General features: G+C 39.8%; 2 pseudogenes; one reads left to right on the top strand and one right to left on the bottom strand.

The window, feature by feature from the left end:
- Positions 1–22106, top strand: part of LOC118833242 — a 632463-nt pseudogene that overhangs the window by 352856 nt on the left and 257501 nt on the right.
- LOC118833247 lies at positions 1352–2295 on the bottom strand (annotated as a pseudogene).

Below are 22106 nucleotides of genomic sequence, written 5' to 3'. Positions count from 1 at the left end.
GGAAGCCAAAAATTCCTTTCAAGTCAAGAAGTATCTCTTGAAGGTTTACTATGTATTTTGGGTGAAATTCTATTTCCCTTCAACTTCAGTCTTAGAACATCTAGAGAGAGGAGAGTATAGGAGGCAGCAGGATTGAGTGGCCACATTTCTGAACTTTAGAGGTACAAATACCTCAGTTGAAATCCAGTCTTAGCACCTAGCTAGCTGGGGTATCTCAGGCAAGTTTCATCAGCTGTCCTAGCTACAGTCTTTTCATCCATAAATTGAGGGGGTTTAACTACATTACCTGGGACTTCCCTCTGTGGTAAGATCTTTAGTACGTAATGGGCAAATTACTTCCATGCTCTGGGCCTTAGTTTTTTCATCTGTATATTGAGAGGCTTAAAGACTCTGAGGCCTCTGCCAGGTATAGACCAGCGATATTTAGAATAAATAGCAACTCCCTTTACCTCCCTGGGCCCTAGTTTCCTTTTCTGGATAATTTGGAGAAAGGATTATTAATAACCAATGATTTGGGGAGATCCAGAGCTCCTCCCTTTTTTCTAAAACACTGATTTCATAAGTTCATTCTCTTGAAGTACATTACTGATAAGATTAGACTAATTTTCTCAACATTCTTGTTTAGACCCCACTAAGGTGGGGAAGCCATTGTGCTCTACCCTGGTTTGAGTGGGTATAAATCATTTCAATATATTACCTAAGCCTTGGGGTGACTTAGAAGTCAATTCCATAATCAGAGTTCATTTAAATATGGTCATCCCCTCACTATAATGTTCATTCTTGTTGTTAACCAATCAGAGTTGAGTGCCAGCCTCAGGAACACCCCCTTCCAATGGGCATATAAGAGTTGAACCCATTGCCCTTGTTGACCTGAAAGTGTGGTGAAAGGAGGCAAACAGGTTAGGTGATATGTAAATTCATATTGTTTATTCCCTTAAAGCTAGCAGCATCCGTACATGTATGGGACCAGACAAAATTGGACTGTCTGAACAAAAGAATGAGAAGGCTTAAATGCATTACAGGACAGCCCCCACTCAGCATATCTGTGTCACTCAAAGGTAATGAACTCCATTTATGTTTAATCACAGGATAAGAAAGGAATTTCTCAATTTGATAGGGTGTAAATACAATAAGAGAGTAGACAAAATGTCCGTTGAAATTACAATCCAGGACATACGTATTTTCTTTAGCATTAACTTAACATAACAGAGTGTATGTCTATAAAATATTAAGATAAGAAAAAGTCCCATTATTCAAGATAATGTTTCAGGATAGGGGTCTCATCTTTAAAGGCCATAGAAAGAGGATAGAATGTTCTCAAGTTAGCCCCATCTGGGTTTGTTGACATAAGGAAAGGACAAAGAAGCTGTTAGGTCTTCTGTTTGCTTCTGTTTGATTAGTTCTGGCTCTGGCCCTTACTGAAGTTGCTAAATTCAGATTAAATCATTAAATCGCCACCAAGCCTGGTTTTAGAACACCAATTTCTGCTTGGCCAACAGGTATGGTACCAAAACTGCCAGTCTTGTAGACATCTTACAGGGGTAGATGAAGGGGGTTTTCAGTTGGATGAGTTGGTGGCAGGATGCAATTCAAAGCTCCCAAGAGTGTAGTTCTACTGGCATTGCCATCCTTGTGAGTGACTTTCCATCCCTTGAACCAAGGCGTGTTAGAGCTTGGCTCCAGCATGTTTTCACCATTCAAACCCGAAATTGGCACAGGAGCTACTGTGTCAGGAATGTAGCCAATTTTCTTAATATAGGTACTGACTTCCTTGACAATTTCCTCATACCTCTTCTGGCTGTAGCAGGGCTCTGTGGAATCCATTTTGCTTATACCAACAATCGGCTGCTTTATGCCTAGTGTGTAGTCCAGAAGGGCATGCTCACGGGTCTGTCCATTCTTTGACATACCAGCTTCAAATCCACCAACACCAGTAGCAACAATCAGGACAGCACAGTCAGCCTGAGATGCGCCTGTAATCATGTTCTTGTTAAAGTCTCTGTGTCCTGGAGCATCAATAATGCTTGCATAATACTTGCTGTTCTCAAGTTTCCACAGGCATGTATCAATAGTGATACCATGCTCATGTTCGGCCTTCAGTTAATCCAAGACCTAGACATATTCCAAGGAGCCCTTTCCCATCTCAGCAGGCTCCTTATTGAACATCTCAGTGTTTGTCTTATCAATTCCACCACATTGGTAGATGAGGTGGCCAGTAGTGGTAGACTTGCCAGAGTCTATGTGTCCAATGATGATAATGTTAATGTGAGTCTTTTCCTTGCCCAACACCTGCATTCTGGCTGCAAAACCATTGCGAGAAAGTGGAAAGAGAGACCTTTATGAATTATAAACAATTAATCAATTTAGAGAAGTTAATTAAAAGAAAGCATTTAACCAAAATAAAAAATCAGGTCATCTGATTTCTAATTGGAGGAAAGATCATGGACTTTACAAGTTTGGAGGGGGAAATGTAACAGGTAAAAATCCCTGAAATCAGAAAAAGTGATGTTCCACTCCCCACCCACCCCCCAGATATCCCAAGTGTCTTTATTTAATCAAAAACACATGAAAACAGCAATGTATTGATCAGTTTGGGCCTATATTTCAAATAAGACATAAGAGTTCTTTAAGATTTGGGATATTTGTGATATTTGCACCAGCAAAATCTATCTTCTTGATTAAGGGTCTCTAAGCAGCAGGTAGGGGGGTCACGTTTTCTACCCACACAATGAAATAAAGTTTTCTGACAATTCTCATAACTGAAGAAAGCTTTCTCAGAAGACATAAATTGAACTAGATCCAAGGGAACTGAACTAGCTCTGGAATTGGGTCAAAGATGGCATCAGTTCCCACTATCACTTGTCCTAATCCCTTCATTAGTGGTGGTGGTAGTGGTAGTGGTAGTAACAGCAGCAGCTGCAGCAGCCATGATGGTAGTGATTGTAGTGGTGGTAGTAATAATGTAAATGCTTATAGATAATATTTATATAGCATTTTAAGATTTGTAAAACTCTTTGCCTATATTACCTCATTCTTCCTAAGAAAAGACCTCTCTTTAGAGGATTTCATTACCCTCATTTTATAGATGACTAAACTGAGGCACAGAGAAGTCAGGTGATTTCCCCATGTTCAAACAGCTAGGCAGCGCCTGAAACAGGACTCCAGATTAGCTTTTTCTGATTCAAACTCCTATGATCTATTGTATTAGGAGGGCAGAGTTTATAATCTCAAAGAGGATCATATATATGTCTGAAAGGTTCGGAACCGCCAGATATAAGAAACTCTCAAAGTAGGAGGCAGAAGAATCAAAGCATATATTTAGGCTCCACAGTAACCAACTCATGAACCAGCATCCCCATTTTGACATATTGATCAAAAGCTTCCAGGCCCAATAAGTACGCCTTACAAGAGTAACCAGGAGGCTACAGAGAAGCATGATGGTGTAAAACAAAATTATGCTTCCCCCTCTATGGTAAAAAGATTACCCACTGGCTTCAAGTCCTTGTTCAGCTTCCTCCCGTAGGTCAGCTCTGCTACTGGCAGCTCCTGCTTCAGCTTCGGTTGTGGCTGTAGCTATAGCAGCCTCTGGCTCCAACGGAAGCTGTTTTTAACCATCCGGCTTCTGCGGGGGGTGTAAGGTACACCGGGGAAAGCACAGGTTCTTTCAATCTGCTTAAGCTAGGTGAAAGGGTTGACCAGGAAAGCACAGGTTCTTTCGATCAGCTTAAGCAAGGTGAAGGGGGTTGACCAGGAAGGCACAGGTTCTTTCCATCAGCTTAAGCAAGGGAAGCAAGGTGAAGGGGCCGACAACCTTACTCCAGTCCAACATACAAACAGCATTCGGTTCAGGGGAAAAAGCCAAACTAGTCAAGGACACTTGTTGACTAAGTGCTAAGGAGCCCATTTTTGGTTGCCAACACATCTATGCACTGTGTAGCTTAGCTACTTGCTGTGTTTTTGAAATGTGGACATACCTAGTGATTTACTACAAGTATAGCTTTCATACATGCAGATGTTCCGTATGAGATCTGCATGAGCTCTTCCCTCCTTTCTGTCCCACTTTGTGCTTCAGCCCTCACTGAAATCAGGCTGTGACTCCTGTCTCTTGAAAGGTATGAAAACTTTTCACCAAATCTTGATGTACACCAGCACCACTCATATGAGACAAGGTTTCAGTGACCATCAAATATTCTTTGTTTATATCTAGATACTGAATATGTATACAGGACAATGCAGGCAGGCAAAAGGGGATAATAATAACTAGCAGGAAAATGGCACAAATGAACTTTGACAGCATTGGCTAGAGCTAGGGACTTCAGACTTCTGTCTCTCCTGTCTCTTCCTCCTCTGTTCCTCCATGTTCAATAAAAATAGCAGAATCCGTAGCAAGCATCCCATCATTGCTGACTTCCAACCTCCTCCTGCTGCCTAGTTCCAGAATCCCAGAAGGGCAGGAGAGCCAAGATGTAGAAATCAGTGGTGGCTCAATCCTGCCAGGGGCGCTTCATCCTGCATGATGCAAGATGCAGGACAAAAAGCCTTTCTTCTGGCTTTCAATTCCCAGAATTCGCCAAAGTCAGATTCAGACAGAGGTTCTTAATCCTATCTATTTTGAATCAGCATCTGATTGAGTCTCCCCCTGCCCCTCAAATACAGTTCCATAAGGAGTGGGAACCAGGGCACCAGGATAATATTTTTTATGAAGGCCTTCTTTCCCAAATTTAAAACTTATGGATTAAATATGGTAATTAGCAGTTGCTTCAATAAGTAGGTTAGAAAATTCCAAGCTCTCGAGATTTTCCCCCACAAAAGAGTTAAAATAGGACTTTAGGGGCAACAAAGTGTGGGTGGAGACAAAGAAGAATAGGGGAACAAACAGGATCTTCCTCGTACAATTTGAGAAGATCCAAAGAAAAATCCCAGGAGGAGGTTTGCTCCCTGGGAGGACTAAACACCTCTAGGCTAGGTTCCATTTTAACAACAAGCAGCATGCTGCTTAAACAACTAAGGGCATTAGTTGCTTTGAGATACTGCCTTGTCCCCAGCCCCAGGAACTTTTCACCCAGGAATAGGAAGCAGAGTTGGGCGTTTGAGTCCAGGAATATTGAGGGAACCTCTGCTGAGGAGGAATGCCAGATCCAGCTGTGCTGTAAAGTGTGGTGGGGGTGAGAAGGAACCAGCACACACTGGGTGAGTGCAGAAACAGTGGGGCAGAAAGCCCCTGGATGTGGGCAATTATAGGGTGTTGGAGGTTTGGATTTGGTTCCAGACTAGAGGGGAGAACTGATGATCTGGGACAAAATGCACCATTTCCCATACCCCAGAGCTAGAGGTGATGACAAAAATCAAGCTATTATGACAAAAAAATGCACAGGCAAAGGAGAAAGAATCCCACCATAGAAACTTATTACAGGAATAGAAATGACTGGGGTTCATCCTCAGGGGAGGATATTGAAGTAAAGCAAACCCCAAAGAGTAATGTCAAATGGTAACCTGTCCAGAAAGAATATATAGAAGGTCTTTAAAAAAAAGACTTTAAAAATCAAATGACAGAGGTGGAGGAAAAAACTAAAAAACAAAAAAATCCAAGAAAAACAAGAAGGTTATGAAAGGAAAGTCAACCAATCAGAAAAGGAGATCCAGAATCTCAAGGAGGAAGACGACACCTTGAAAACTAGAACTAGGAAAAGTGAAGCCAGTGAAACTATAAGAGATCAAGAAATAATTAAAGAAATCTTGAGTAATGAATAAATAGAAGAGAATGTGAAAAATCTTATGAGAAAAGCAACAGATTTGGAGCATAGATCAAGAAGAGAAAATATAAAAATAATCAGAGTAACTTAAAGTCATGATCAAAAAAAAAAAGAATCTTGATGCAAATATAGCAAATTTCTGTGATCAGAACAAGTAGTTAATATACAACTAGTACGTGTGCAGAAATTTATACAACTTGCTTAAGACTCACCTTAAGATGTTCGCTGCTACTGGTGTGAGGTTCCATTGCAACACTTTTTGACTAAGAACCTTTGTGATATTTAGGAATTCTGCAATAACTAGAAACTTTGTTTGTTATGTTGCTTTGGACAGACCGATTTAGTAAAGCTTTATGAAGAAGGGTAGAAATGCATATGAGCCACATAGGGCTCGCTTTGTAAATATCCCTTAAGCAATGTCAGAATGTTATTTTGTTATTTGATTAATATAATGCTCGTCTAAAGTTTTGTTGCAATTAATGATGCCGATAAGAAGGATGTTTTGTGGTTTATTTTTGAATGCCATCAAAGAAACATAAAGATTAGGAATGGTAATTTACAATTGTGCTAAGATTACTCTTGTAGGAGAATGGACAGAAGGCTGGTTGCTGCAAGAAGGGAAGAAGAAGACGCTGTGCTGAGATGACTGGAACAGGTACCAAGGACCAGGAGATGTCAGTGACGATGTCCTCTTTTTGGATCTCCAAGAGACGATTACATGTTAATTTCTTTTTGGACTCTATGTATCTGTATTCACAAAGGGGACTGCCCCCTTTGAGTTGTCAATGTGTTGATCGATCCCTCCCATGTTTACTTACAAGGCAATAGTTACAAGGAAAAAATGCAGATGTACCTCTTTTGGTGAGGTGTTTACCAAAGAAAAAAGGAGGGAGTATGTGGAATACTGATTGAGTGGAATATTGACGTACCTGCGTGCTTGTAGGCATATCTTTTCTTGTATCCCTCCTTCTTTCTTTATCCCTTTTTTTATCCCTCCTTCTCTCATCCACTGCCCTTGCCCTGTCCGCATCCCATACGCAAAATCAGATTGTCCAAGCTCATGCTCTCCAGGACCTTATGCATAATGTCTCCTTAGGTTTTGAAACACAAGCCCATAGCATAATGTCTCCTTAGGTTTTGAAACACAAGCCCATATAGATAGAGAATTTCATCAGGCCATCAACATCCTTCAAAACACAGTCATGGCACTAGGAGAGGAGCTGAAGCTGGTGGAACATACGCAACAGTTAAAGTGTGATTACCGCTACCCTTCATATTGCGTCACGCCCAAAATGTACAAAGCTGCAGAATGGGACTGGGATAAGATCAAAAACCAGTTAAATGGGCTCTGGCATGCAAATGTGTCCTTGGATATCATGGACCTCTATGAGCTTGCCACTTCCATCAGTGAGGCTAGTCACCAGGACCTGTCCCCTGATAAATTTTCTAAAGATTTCCTTAATTTCTTCTGGCATCCCTGGTCTCCTTGGGGATGGCTGGGGCATACATTGATCAGCGTTGCCTTAGGCATTGGTTGCATAGTCTTTTTGTGTCACCTGGCCTTCTGCGTCAGCTCCTGAGGGCAATGACATCTTCCTTTACGGCTCTAACGCATGATATCTGGAGACTGCACAGTGAGCACTCGCCTCCTCCGGGAGATGTCGAGTTGCAAAAACAAAAAGGGGGAATTATAAGGGGTTGGTGCCAACCCCGGGGCTATTAGGAACACAGCACTTGGCTTGTTTCCTGGGTAAACCAGACAGGCTTAGTAGGAGTGGAACATCAGGCACCCGGAGGAAGGGCCTCTGCCCTTGGGAAGCCCCTATAGTCATCCTACACATGCAGGCAGAGCCTGTCCATGAGGGACACATGAGCCCGGAAGGAGGGACCCAGTTGGCCATTACCTAATGCTCTTGAACCGTTGCCTAACCCAGTGCTTTGTTACTTTACTTACTGGGACATATTTGATACTTTATGGGGACATCCTGCCTCGTGTGGTAGCCCATGTAGCCTGCTACCATATTGCAACATTCCTGACCCTTCCCATACCCTTGTAGATACCATAGTGCAACATACACAATACAGATCCTTCCCATGCCCATGCCGAGACCCAAACTGAAACAAAGTGCAACAGTATACCCGTACTGCAACATTGCTATCCTTTCCCACTGCAACATTTCTGGTCTTTCCCATGCTGTCATCCTCATACCCATTGGCCACTTGCTTATGCTCACATAGTGCAAACCCTATTAAAATGGATGTTTTCTCCCAATAAATCGGAGGCCTTTCCACCTTGACTCCCGCCTCATTGAATGCATGCCGAGACAAGGCCTTGGTGGACAAGGACCTCAACATCTACGTATAACATCATATCTGCAAAGAGAGAGTTTTGTTTCCTCATAGACCTTTCTAATTCCTTCCACTTCTTTTGCGGAATATTTTTGAAAAGTAAGGTTTTAAAGGGATAGGATTTGAATGGAATCATCTTTGTCCTTTTCAATTGCTGCATTTTCAAGATATATGCAGTGACTAAATAAAAAATATTTTCAAAAATTTTAAAAGAAACAAAAGCCTAGAATGTCAGATTCAGGTGGGGACCTGGACTATAGAATTTCAAGACTGTTAAGGAGCTTGGAATGTAGAATTTCTAGTCTGGGAAGTGACACAGAGAATAGTGTTGGACTTGGCAGGTCATTGAGAAGAAGGTACATCAGTGACAGGAGATCTTATACCATAGAAGTTCAGAAGGAAGAGAGGCTAGAATAGCACAGGATGGTGAGGATTGAAGGGTGCTCAGAATATAGGCACTAGCTAGTATTACTAAGGGACTTAAGGTTGGGAAAGTCTTTGGCTAATAAGATCTCCTGTTATCCTCACCAGAAACCAGGAAGGTGAGTGCTCCTAACATCATCACTGGGGAAGAGAGGAAAGGGAGGCAAAGAAGGCTGAAGATCCTCCCCCATTGTCACAAACCTGGGAAATATGTGAGGTCATGTTTGGGCTCAGCTGTTTCTGACTCCAGGCCCAGGGCTCTGAGCCCTCTGCCTGCTTGCTCCCCATCTTGAGGCATGGGGCCTTGGAATTCAGGATTCTTGGAACCTCATTTTCCATTGTAAAATAGAGCTAATGATACCACCTAGGGAGGGTGAGAGAATCAGATGAGACCCTGCATGTTTAGCCCAGGCTTGGAGTTGCTCTCCCAATCCACATTCACAATTGCAGCTGAGGTCGCCAGAGGGCTTCCCTGGCATCTCTCTTCAGGGTTTTAGAGGCAGCCCTGAGGCTTTGTGGAGTAGGGGGTGGTAATGGCTCAGGAAAGCCCCACAATGTGCTTCCTCCAAGATTAGAAACTGAAATAATTAAACCTCTGGACTTAATTAATTTTATAAATACTTATGTAGTACTATCATAGTACAAAAATCTCATCTCCTTGGTCAACCAGCACACCCACCAGTCCCAAATCTATGACACACTCCACCCCCCTCCCCCATACTCTTTGGAAATCTTCTACATCTAGAATGGTCCTTGGGGAGGTGCAAAACATTGGAGAAGGACAGTGATTTGTCTTGGCTCTTCATGGGCTAAATCAACCCTCCAGCTATTTATCAAATGGTTTCAATATGCCAAGTAATGAGCTCAAGCACCACTCCTCTGTGACTTATATTTTTCATCTCCTGAAATAAAGCCAGTCTTATGTTTGTTTTGTTGTGAGCCTGATTGTTCTCATGGAATATGAAGTTCCTTTATCCTTTTTTTGTGTTATCCTCCTAACACAAACCACTACAGCTGTGCCCTGGGAAAGAATGAGTAGAAGGTGAGGCTCCCCTTTTGTTGTTCACTGCAAAGAAGACTGTGGTAGCAGTGTTTTCTCAAGTCCTGTGTTCAGGTCCTGCTTCTTATGCCTTGTACCTAGATGACCTTGGGCCTCCCTCCCTATGAGTCAGTTTGCTCAGTTGTAGAATGAGTAGATTAGACTAGATGGCCCATGAATTCATTTGCAGTTCTAATGCCTGGATCCTCTGCCAAGCCTAGCTAAGTGCAGCCTGAAGTTAGGGCACAGAAACTCCTAAAGCAATTGTGAGATGCTCTTGGGGTTATATAGTTACAGGTGGTATCTACAATGTATCTTAGCATTGTAACAATGTCTAATGTTTCTTTTTAGCATCTTATGTATTTATTTATTTTTAATTTTTAATTTACAGCACTAGGTTCCTCAAGTCTTTGAGTTCCAAAATTTGTCACCCTCCGTCTCCTCCCCCTTAAACCCCAAGAAGCCATGTGATCTGATATAGGTTCTACATATACCTTCCCATTAAACTTATTTACACAATAGTCAAATTTTAAAGAATTATAACCAAAGGAATGAATCATGAGAAAGAAGAAACAAATTCAAAAAGAAGGAAAAAGAAAAAGAGAACAGATAGTTTCCTCAATTTGTATTCAGACTCCATAATTCTTTCTCTGAAGGTGGATAGCTTTTTCTTTGGAGCTTTCTTTGAACTTTGTATTGCTGAGAAGAGCCAAGTCTACCAAAGTTAGTCATCACAGATACCATGTGTCTGTAGTCTTGTATAATGTTCTCCTGCTTCTGCTTGCCTCACTCAGACTCAGATCATGTAAGTCTTTCCAGGTTATCATTAAGTCCATCTGCTCCTCATTTCTCACAGTACAATATTATTCCCTTACATTCATATACCACAACATGTTTAGCAATTCCCCAATTGATGGGCATGCCCTTGATTTCCAATTCTTTGCCACCACAAAAAGAACTGCTATAAATATTCTTTTGTGCATGTGGGACCCTTTCTTTCCCACTTGTGTGATCACTTTGGAATAAAATATCTCACTGGAAAACAGCTGACCTGGAAAATAGATCCAGGAGAGATAAACTGGGCTTACTTTCAGTTCCTAATACAGGTCAGAGTCTTAGCAAGGAGTTCAGAGGTCATCTATTCCCCCCTCTTCCCAAATATCCAGTTGACAAAGGCAAGGGAATAGAATAACTTCTCCAGTTACATATTAAAGAACATGTAGCTGGAAGGAACATCCCAGGCCATCAAATTCAAAGCTCTTTATATAAAGTGAAAGAGACTGAAAACAAAAACAGTGTCTGAAGGAGGGATTGGACCTCAGGTATTTGTGTCTCTAGTGTTTAGTGATGTTCTTCTCTTCTCAAAATTGACATCTGAAATTAGTCTCTTTGATTTTTCTTCTTCTCTTACTTTCACATGTATTCTCCACCCCGTCATTATGTGACATTTCAAAAGCTCATGAGGTATAACTTTTGGGTAATTCAATCATTTTATTAATGACCCATGTGTTAGAAACAGTCTTTACTTTTATTCTTTAATCATCTTACTTGGCACACTGATGTATATGCCTGCCGTCAAATGTGTTGAGCTAGGTCAGGAGGAGATATTATTATTATTTTCTTTTCTTTTCTTTTGCCAAACACTGGAACACAAAAATATGTCTGCAATAAACAGGGCAATAGCACTACCTTGTCACCCTAGGCCCCCTCTGGTGCATGTGTGAGTATTATAGGATATGAGTTGTTCCAATGTTAGGGTACCTTTGGACCTTTGGACCATGATTGAGACTGCACGGGTCATCAAAAGGCAAAGCTGGGCTCAAGGAATTCACTTCTTCAACATAGATTTTATTGTAGACAGGAAGCCAAAGAATTCCTTTCAGACCAATAAGTATCTCTTGAATGTTTACTAGATAAAACTTTAAATTTGGTGGGGAATTCTGTTTCTTTTCAAATGAAAAGACACCCCTGATCGCTTCCACTTCAGTTTTAGAACATCTAGAGAGAGGAGAGTATAGGGGGCAGCAGGGTGGAGTGGCTACATTGCTGAACTTCAGAGGTACAAACACCTGATTTCCAATCCAGCCTAGAAGCAGTTGTGTTATCTCAGGCAAGTCTCATCAGCTGTCCTGGCTTTTGTCTTTTCCTCCACAAATTGAGGGGCTTAAACTACATTACCAGGAAATTCCCTCTCAGCTAGGATCTTTAGTATGAAGTGGGCAAATGACTTCCATGCCCTGGGCCTCAGTTTCCTCATCTGTAAATTGAGGGCCTTAATGAAGATGATTCTGAGGTCTTTTCCATGTATAAACCAATGATCTTGAGAATAAATAGGAAGTCACTTCACCTCCCTAGGCCCCAGTTTCCTTTTATGGATAATTGAGAGAAATGGTTATTAATAACCAATGATTTGGGGAGATCAGTGTTCCTTTCTTTTTTTCTAAAGCACTGATTTCAAGTTTACTCTCTTCAACAGCATTACTGATAATGAGATTAGACTATCTTTCCTAACAATCTTGGTCAAACCCCACCCAGGTGGGGAAGCCATTGTACTCTACCCTGGATTGGGTGGGGACAAATTTTTTGAATAGATTCCCCAAGGGTGGGGGTGACTTAGAATTAAACTAAATAATCAAAGTTCATTTAAATGGGGTCATCCCACCACTGTAATATTCATTCTTTCCTTGTTAACCATTCAGAGTTGACTGCCAGCCCCAGAAACACCCTTCTTCCAATGGGCATATAAGTCTTGAGCCCATTGCCATCATTGTCTTTGGTGTAAGAGGGAGACAGGCAAAGGAACAGTCTTTCATTAAAATGCTGGCATTATTATTAAAATGATTAAGTTACTTCAAAATAATATTTTTCAATTTGTCTTAAAGACCTCACATAATGATAGGGGTGGAATACATGACCTCTGAAATCCTTTGATCTATCCATCTGACCTCTGTTCCTGCACACTCATTTAGCAGCCAAAAGTAATGGCTGAAGAGGGAAGGAATTGTGGCTGCAGGTGGAGACCACATATTTTTTTTTAATTAATTTATTTATTTTTAGTTTACCACACATGGTTCTACACAGTTTTGAGTTCCAGATTATCTCCCCTCCCTCCCCCCTCCCTGCCCAAGACGGCATGGAAGCTCATATAACTGTCATGTATAACTTCGCATTGAATTAATTTATGCACTAGTCAAGTTGTGGAGAAGAATTTTGACCAATGGAATGAATCATGAGAAAGAAGAAACAGAACCAAAAAAAAAAAAACCCTAAAACAAAAACAAAAGAGAAGCAAAAAAGGCGAGCATGTAGTACGCCTCGTTCTGTATTCAAACTTCACAGTTCTTTCTCTGGATGAAGATAGCATTCTCCATCGTGAGTCCCCTGGAGTTGTCCTTGCCCCTTAGATTGCTGAGAAGAGCGCAGTATGTCAGGGTTGGTCCTCACGGAATCCATATATCTGTGGCTGTGCACAACGTTCTCCTGGCTCTGCTCCGCTCACTCAGCATTATGTCGTGTAGGTTTTTCCAGGTTGTTACGAAGTCTGCATCATCCCCATTTCTTATTGCACAGTAGTATTCCATCACCTTCATATACCACAGCTTCTTCAGCCATTCCCCAATTGATGGGCATCCCTTTGATTTCCAATTCTTGGCTACCACAAAGAGAGCCGCTATAAATATCCTTGTACATATGGGTCCTTTTGCTGCTTGTGTTATGTCTTTGGGATACAACCCTAGAAGTGATATTGCTGGGTAAAAGGGTATGAACATATCTATAGCCTTTGGGCATAGTTCCAAACTGCTCTCCAAAACGGATGGATCAGCTCACAACTCCACCAGCAATGCAACAATGTTCCAATTTCCCCACATCCTTTCCAGCATTTATCATTCTCCTGATTTGTTATTTTAGCCAATCTGACAGGAGAGATGTAGTATCTAAGAGTTGTTTTGATTTGCATTTCTCTAATCAGTAGTGATCCAGAGCATTTTTTCATATGCCTATAGATAGCTTTAATTTCTTCCTCTGAAAACTGCCTGTTCATATCCTTTGACCATTTCTCAATTGGGGAATGGCTTGTATTCCTATATATTTGGCTCAGTTCCCTGTATATTTTAGAAATGAGGCCTTTATCAGAGATACTAGTTGCAAAGATTTTCTCCCAATTTTCTGCTTCCCTCCTAATTCTTGTTGCATTGGCTTTTTTTGTACAAAAACATTTCAATTTGACATAATCAAAATTAACCATTTGGCATTTTGTAATGCTCTCTATCTCTTGTTGGGTCATGAATTCTTTACTTTTCCATAAATCTGATAAGTAAACTATTCCTTGCTTTCCCAAATTACTTATAGTATCAGCTTTTACTCCTAAATCATGAACCCATTTTGACTTTATTTTGGTATATGGTGTAAGATATTGGTCTATGCCCAGTTTTTGCCCTACCATTTTCCAATTTCCCAACAGTTCTTGTGAAATAGTGAATTATTAGCCCAGAAGCTGGCCTCTTTGGGTTTATCAAAGAGTAGATTGCTAAACTTCTTGATTTCTCCTACTTGTGTACCTATCCTATTCCACTGATCCACACCCCTGTTTCTTAACCAGTACCAGGCAGTTTTGATGACAGCTGCTCTGTAGTACAGTTTAATATCTGGTGTGGCTAAGCCACCTTCTCTAGCATGTCTTTTCATTAATACCCTATATACTCTAGACCTCTTGTTGTTCCAGATGAATTTTGTTATAATTTTGTCCAGCTCAGTAAAATAATTTTCTGTTAGTTCGATTGGTATGGCACTGAATAGATAGATTAATTTAGGTAAAATTGACATTTTTATTATATTAGCTCAGCCTAACCATGAGCAACTGATATTTTTCCATTTATTTAGGTCTGATTTTATTCGCGTGAAAAGTGTTTCATATTTATGTTCATATAGGCCCTGGGTTTGTCTTGGGAAATGGACTCCCAAATATTTTATAGTGCCTTCAGTAACTTGGAATGGAATTTCTCTTTTTATCTCTTGCTGTTGCGCTTTGTCAGTAATGTATAGGAATGCTGAGGATTTATGTGGGTTTATTTTATATCCTGCAACTTTGCTAAAGTTGTTTATTATTTCAAGTAGTTTTTTACTTGATTCTCTAGGATTCTCTAGATAAATCATCATATCATCTGCAAAAAGTGATAATTTAGTTTCTTCTTTTCCTATTCTAATTCCTTCAATTTCCTTTTCTTCTCTTATTGCTACAGCTAATGTTTCTAGTACCAAATTGAATAATGGGGGTGATAATGGACATCCTTGTTTCACCCCTGATCTTATTGGGAATGCATCTAGCTTATCCCCATTACAAATAGTGCTTGTCGATGGTTTTAGGTAGATGCTATTTATAATTTTGAGGAAGGTTCCACTTATTCCTATGCTTTTAATAGGAATGGGTGTTGTACATTGTCAAAGGCTTTTTCTGCATCTATTGAGATGACCATATGGTTTCTGCTAGTTTTGTTGTTGATATGGTCAATTATGCTAATAGTTTTCCTAATATTGAACCAGCCTTGCATTCCTGGAATAAATCCTACCTGGTCATAGTGTATTATTCTCGTAATGACTTGCTGCAGTCTTTTTGCTAATATTATATTTAAAATTTTTGCATCAATATTCATTAGAGAAATTGGTCTATAATTTTCTTTCTCTGTTTTGACTCTACCTGTTTTGGGTATTAGTACCATATTTGTGTCATAAAAAGAATTTGATAGGACTCCTTCTTCACCTATTTTCCCAAATAGTCTACAAAGTATTGGAATTAGTTGTTCTTTAAATGTTTGATAGAATTCACATATAAAACCATCTGTCCCTGGAGATTTTTTCCTACAGAGTTCATTGATGGCATGCTCAATTTCTTTTTTCTGATATGGGGTTATTAAGAAATTTCACTTCCTTCTCTGTTAGCCTGGGCAGTTTATGTTTTTGTAGATATTCATCCATATCTCTAAGGTTGTCAAATTTATGGGCATACAGTTGGGCAAAATAATTCCTAATTATTGTTTTGATTTCCTCTTCATTAGAGGTGACCTCACCCTTTTCATTTTTGATACTGGCAATTTGATTTTCTTCTTTTTTTTAATCAAATTGGCCAAAGGTTTATCAATTTTATTGGTTTTTTCGTAAAACCAGCTCTTTGTTTTATTTATTAATTCAATAGTTTTCTTGGTTTCAATTTTATTCATCTCTCCTTTGATTTCCAGTATTTCTAATTTGGTATTTAATTGGGGGTTTTCAATTTGCTCTCTTTCTCCTTTTTCAGCTGTATGCCCAGATCATTGATCTCCTCTTTCCCTATTTTATTCATGTAGGCATTTAGGGATATAAAACTTCCCCTAAGAACTGCTTTTGCTGCATCCCATAAGTTTTGGTATGTTGTTTCATTATTGTCATTCTCTTGAATGAAGTTATTAATTGTTTCTCTGATTTGTTCTTTGGCCCACTCATTCTTTAGAATTAAATTATTTTGTTTCCAATTAGTTTTTAGCTTATTTTTCCATGGTACTTTATTAAAAATGATTCTTATTGCATCATGATCTGAAAAGGATGCATTGACTACTTCTGCTTTTTTGCACTGGATTGTGAGGTTTTTATGCCCTAGTACATGGTCAATTTTTGAGTATGTGCCATGTACTTTTGAGAAGAAAGTATATTCCCTTTTATCCCCATTCAGTTTTCTCCAGAGGTCTATCATATATGCCTTTTCTAAAATTCTGTTTACCTCCTTAACTTTTTTCTTATTTATTTTGAGGTTAGATTTATCAAGTTCAGAAAGGGGGAGGTTGAGGTCTCCCAATATTATAGTTTTGCTGTCTAATTCTTCCTGTAACTCCCTTAACCTCTCCTCTAAGACTTTGTATGCCTTACCACTTGGTGCATATATGTTAAGCAATGATATTGCTTCATTGTTTATGGTGCCTTTTAGCAGGATATAATGTCCTTCCTTATCTCTTTTAATTGAATCTATCTTTACTTTTGCTTTGTCTGAGATTAGGATTGCTACACCTGCTTTTTTTACTTTAGCTGAGGCACAATATATTTTACTCCAGCCTTTTACCTTTACCCTATGCGTATCCCCCTGTTTCAAATGCGTTTCTTGTAAACAGCATATTGTAGGATTATGGTTTTTAATCCATTCTGCTATCTGCTTCTGTTTTGTGAGAATGTTCATCCCCTGCACGTTCAGGGTTATGATTTCTATCTGTGTCTTTTTCTCCATCCTAATTCCCCCTGTTTATGCTTTTATTTCTCCCTTTCCCATTCTCCTCCTCAACAAAGTTTTGCTTTTGACCGCCGCTTTCCCCAGTTACCCCTCCCTCTATTCCCCTCCCTTATCTTACCGTTATGCACTTGCTACTTCTTCTCCTCCTTCTGACCACCCCGCTCCCTTTTTCCCCCCTTACCCTCCCACTTCCCGTAGGACAAGTTAGATTTCTAAACTTATCAGGGTATGTTATTCCCTTCTTGAACTAGATCAGATGACAGTAAAGCTCAAATACTGCTCTTCTCCCTCCCTTCTTTCCCTCTACTATAATATGTTTTTGTGCCACTTCCTTTGGTGTAATTTACCCTTTTCTGCTACCTCCTTACCACTTCCCTCATAGCCCTCCCTTTATATCTCTTACTTATATTTTATATCTTTACGTCAGTTAATTTATACAGGCATTCACAACCTATGTATATCCCTTTCAATTGTCATAATAGCTGCACCATTCACAAGAATGACTTATATATGTGTGTGTGTGTGTGTGTGTGTGTGTGTGTGAGTGTGTATATATATGTATGTATACATATATATGTATATATGTATGTATATATATGTGTATATATATATATATATATATATATATATATATATATATAACATACATCAGATGATATAATCCCACATAAAGATGTAAACAACCTGCCCTTATTGGTTAATAAGGTTTGTGGGGTTTTTCCTCCTGGTTACCTTTTTATGTCTCTCTTGAGTTTTGTATTTGGAGATCAAATTTTCCATTGAGTTCTGGCCTTTTCATCAGGAAGGTCTGGAATTCCCTTATTTCATTGAATGTCCATCGCCTTGCCTGGAAAAGTATGCTTAGTTTTGCTGGGTAGTTGATCCTTGGTTGTAGTCACAGCTCCTTTGCCCTTCGGAATATCATATTGCAATTTCTCCTGTCTTTTAATGTGGAAGCTGAGAGATCCTGCGTGATCCTGACTGTAGTTCTACGATATTTGAATTGCTTCTTTTTGGCTGCTTGCAGTATTTTCTCCTTGAGTTTATAGCTCTGAAATTTGGCTATAATATTTCTTGGTGTTTTCAGTTTGGGATCTCTTTCAGGGGGTGATCGGTGAATTCTTTCAATGACTATTTTGCCCTCTGGCTCTAGGACCTCTGGGCAGTTGTCTTTGATAATTTCTTCGAAGATACTGTCAAGGCTCTTTTTTTTCATCGTGGATTTCTGGTAGACCAATAACTCTCAAATTGTCTCTCCTGGATCTGTTTTCCAGGTCAGTTGTTTTGCCAATCAGATATTTCGCATTTTTTTCTATTTTTTCATTCTTTACGTTTTGTTTTATTACTTCTGCCTTGGTCTGGAGCAGCTCCGCACCGAGCCCTCTCAGAGCCTACAGGTTCGTGCCTCCGGCCTTTCAGACTCTCTTGGCTCGGAAATTTGCCCCACGCAGACTGCTCGCAGTTTCTGACTCTCTCAAATCTGCTCAAATTCACTTTTTTATGGGAATCTGACAGACCTTGTGAGAGAGCTCCAGTAAGATGCTGCCTTCATGCGGCCATCTTGGCTCCGCCCCGCTGGAGACCACATATTTGAGAAGTTTGGCAGTGACTGAAAGGAGAGAGGGATAGCTTTGTTCAGAATGGAGGGCCACAGTGGGAGGAGATGGAAATCCTGGTCCAAAGACATGAACACTGGAACTGAAGGTAGAGAAGCCAGCTTCCAATTGCAGCTCTACTACTATCTACAATGCCTAAATCAGTTGTTTCATTTACTAGGTGATTTTGCATAACAATGCTGGGCTAAGAGGGCTAACAATGTTGCTAAGTATCTCTAGGCACATAGGAAAGCATTTCCCTGTTGTTGGATTTAAATGTGCTAATCTCTTAATTTAACTTCTGATATATTTCAAAAACTTGCTGCAAAGGAAATTTTCATGTATTATTTTCTCCAAAGGTTTGCTCTTCTGAATGGTCAAACTTAATAGTTCTACCTGGGACCAGGTTCACTTTAGATAAATTCTATACAATGTTTTCTCTTCTATTTAATCTTAACCTGCCTCATTCTGCTGAGACAGGATGAGAAGTGAAATAGGTCATTGGAATGTTGATGATTTAATCTGAATTTCTATTTACACTGAAGTATTTCCTTTGGCTCTATTCTGCCTGTTTTCACAGTGATCGAGATGTCTCTTTATAAAATCAATTAAAAATAAGTTTTGGAATGGGTTAGATTGTATTATTAGGATTTGAATGGGAAATTGAAATAAGGTTCATCTCTCCAGAAATTATTTTCTGACTTAAACTTTTTCATATGCTGGAGCATTCTTTTAGGCCAGCAGATGTCAGGGAAAGCCTGTCCTATTTTCCTAAATGGCAAGGAAATGGTCAACAAGTACAATATTTCTTAATGACCGTTTTCATGTGGGAGCAAAGACTAGTTTCTGGGGATATAAAAACAAGAATTCAGTAGTCTCTACCTTCCAGGAGCTTAAATCGTACTGGTAGTGCCAACATGTATGCATACAATTATGTATAAGATATAAAGAAAATATAAGTTGTTTGGGAAAAAGGGGGATGTCTATAACTTTTTTTTCGTGGGGGAGGTGACATTTAGGAATGTCCTTAAGCAGGATGAGGTGGCATGTTAGTTGACCTATGAAGGAAACTAGGAAAATAGAGGATTGGAAGAGGCAGAGAGAAGGAGAGAATAAATTTCACCCAAGAGGACCTGCTTTTGCAAAAGTTTAAAGAAGAGATATGAAATGTGATGTATAAAGAACAACAACAAGGCAAATAAGCCTGGATGTTATACTACAGATAGGAATAATACAAGATTACATCAAATAGTTAGGTTTTAGATGTTCACAAATGGTAATAAAAGACAGAGTTGGTTCAGCTTGATATTAGATGTACCAGTGAGCCAATGGAGGTATTTGAGGCTGGAATTGACATGATCAGAACTGTAAAGCAACAATATCTTTCAGCAGTTGAGTGGAGGATGGAATGGAGAGGGGATGACCTGAGGCAGGGAGACCATTTAGGAGACTGTTGTATTGGACAGAAGAGAGGATATGAGATTTGTGAGTGGAGGGATAAGAATGGCAACTGGAAACCAGGGACTTGCATAAGCTTCCCTCCAGGTCCTTCCAAGCACCAATAGAAATTGACTCTGAACAAATTCTAGAGCTTCGGAACTCATGAAGTAGCAAAGTGAAGCAGGGCTCCAGCCCAGGACAGCCTGGATGGTTGCTGGGTAAGGTCTGTCTCACAGAGCTGGGAGCGGAGTGTAGCAGACCGGGAGCCTGGAGGAACAGCCACAGTGCCCTGAATCAGTAAGCTGTGGCATTTACCAGACTTCTCAACCCACAAACACCAAAAACCACAGAGAAGGTTAGTGGGACAAGCGGCTGGGACAGAGTGAAAGGAGTTCTCAGTGGGCCAACACCCTGCGGACAGCAGAGGTGGTGCAGCTCTGAGGCTGCTTCCAGACCTACAGGTGCAGTTACTTCTGGCCCCAGGCCCACCTAGTGGGAGGAATTAAGTGGTGGATTAGAGCAGGAGAACAAAGCCTGCTTTGTCCTGCCTGAATCTGGGCCACAATCTTGGTTAGCAGTTGTTGGGGGAGAAGGAGCATTGGTGTGGCAGAGCTTGCTGAGTAGAAGTAGCTCTGAAAATAGCACTGCAACCCCTCAAGCTTGGGACAAAGTACTCTCTACTCTACAAGGAGTTGTACACCAACAAAAAGTTCAAGGGTCAAGTAGTTGGCTGGGAATATGAACAGGCAGCAAAAACGGTATCAGATTCAGAATCAGACTTTGCAATCTTTCTTTGGTGACAAAGAAGACAAAACATACAGCCAGAAGAAGTCAACAAAGTCAAAGAGCCTACATTAAAAGCCTCCAAGAAAAATATGAATTGGTCTCAGGACATGGAAGAGCTCAAAACGGATTTGGAAAAGCAAGTAAGAGAAGTGGAGGAAAAATTGGGAAGAGAAATGAGAGTGATTGCAAGAAAACCATGAAAAACAAGTCAATGAATGACTAAAGGAGACCCAAAAAATACTGAAGAAAATAACATCTTAAAAAATAGACTAACTCAAATGGCAAAGGAGCTCCAAAAAGCCAATGAGGAGAAGAATGCCTTGAAAGGCAGAATTAGCCAAATGGAAAAGGAGGTCCAAAAGACCACGAAGAAAATACTACCTTAAAAATTAGATTGGAACAAGTGGAAGCTAGTGACTTTATGAGAAATCAAGATATTATAAAACAGAAACAAAGGAATGAAAAAGTGGAAGACAATGTGAAATATCTCATTGGAAAAACCACTGACCTGGAAAATAGATCCAGGAGAGATAATTTAAAAATTATTGGACTGCCTGAAAGCCATGAGCAAAAAAAGAACCTAGATAACATCTTTCAAGAAATTATCAAGGAAAACTGCCCTGATATTCTAGAGCCAGAGGGTAAAATAGTAATTGGAAAGAATCCACAGGTAGCCTCCTGAAAAAGATCGCCAAAAGAAAACTCCTAGGAATATTGTTGCCAAATTCCAGAGCTCCCAGATCAAGGAGAAAACATTGCAAGTAGCCAGAAAGAAACAATGTGAGTATTGTGGAAACACAATCAGGATAACACAAGATGTAGCAGCTTCTACATTAAGGGATCGAAGGGTTTGGAATATGATATTCTGGAGGTCAATAGAGCTAGGATCAAAACCAAGAATCACCTACCCAGCAAAACTGAGTATCATGCTCCAAGGCAAAATATGGATTTTCAATAAAACAGAGGACTTTCAAGCTTTCTCAGTGAAAAGACCAGAGATGAATAGAAAATTTGTCTTTCAAACACAAGAATCATGAAAAGGTAAACAAGAAAGAGAAAACACAAGGGACTTACTGAAGTTGAACTGTGTTGTTTGCATTCCTACATGTGTGTAATTCATGAGTCCTCATTATTAGGGTAGCTGAAGGGAACTTATATATATATATATATATATATATATATATATATATATATATATATATATATATATATATATATATAGAGAGAGAGAGAGAGAGAGAGAGAGAGAGAGAGAGAGAATTGATGATAAAAATGTTATAGGGCAAGGGCCAAAGATGTATCCTTTGGGTATCCTACTAGAGACTGCCTGCTATGCTGACATTGAACTATTACTGACTACTCTTTGAAGCAGGCCATCCATTGAAATCTGAATCTAATTGTAATATCACCCAGTCCACAGCTCTCCATATTCTCCACAAAAATAGTATGAGATACTTTAGCAAAGACTT

Source organism: Trichosurus vulpecula (assembly GCF_011100635.1).
Source record: "Trichosurus vulpecula isolate mTriVul1 chromosome X unlocalized genomic scaffold, mTriVul1.pri SUPER_X_unloc_6, whole genome shotgun sequence".
Classification (NCBI taxonomy): domain Eukaryota; kingdom Metazoa; phylum Chordata; class Mammalia; order Diprotodontia; family Phalangeridae; genus Trichosurus; species Trichosurus vulpecula.
This window is presented reverse-complemented; position numbering and strand designations above follow the sequence as displayed.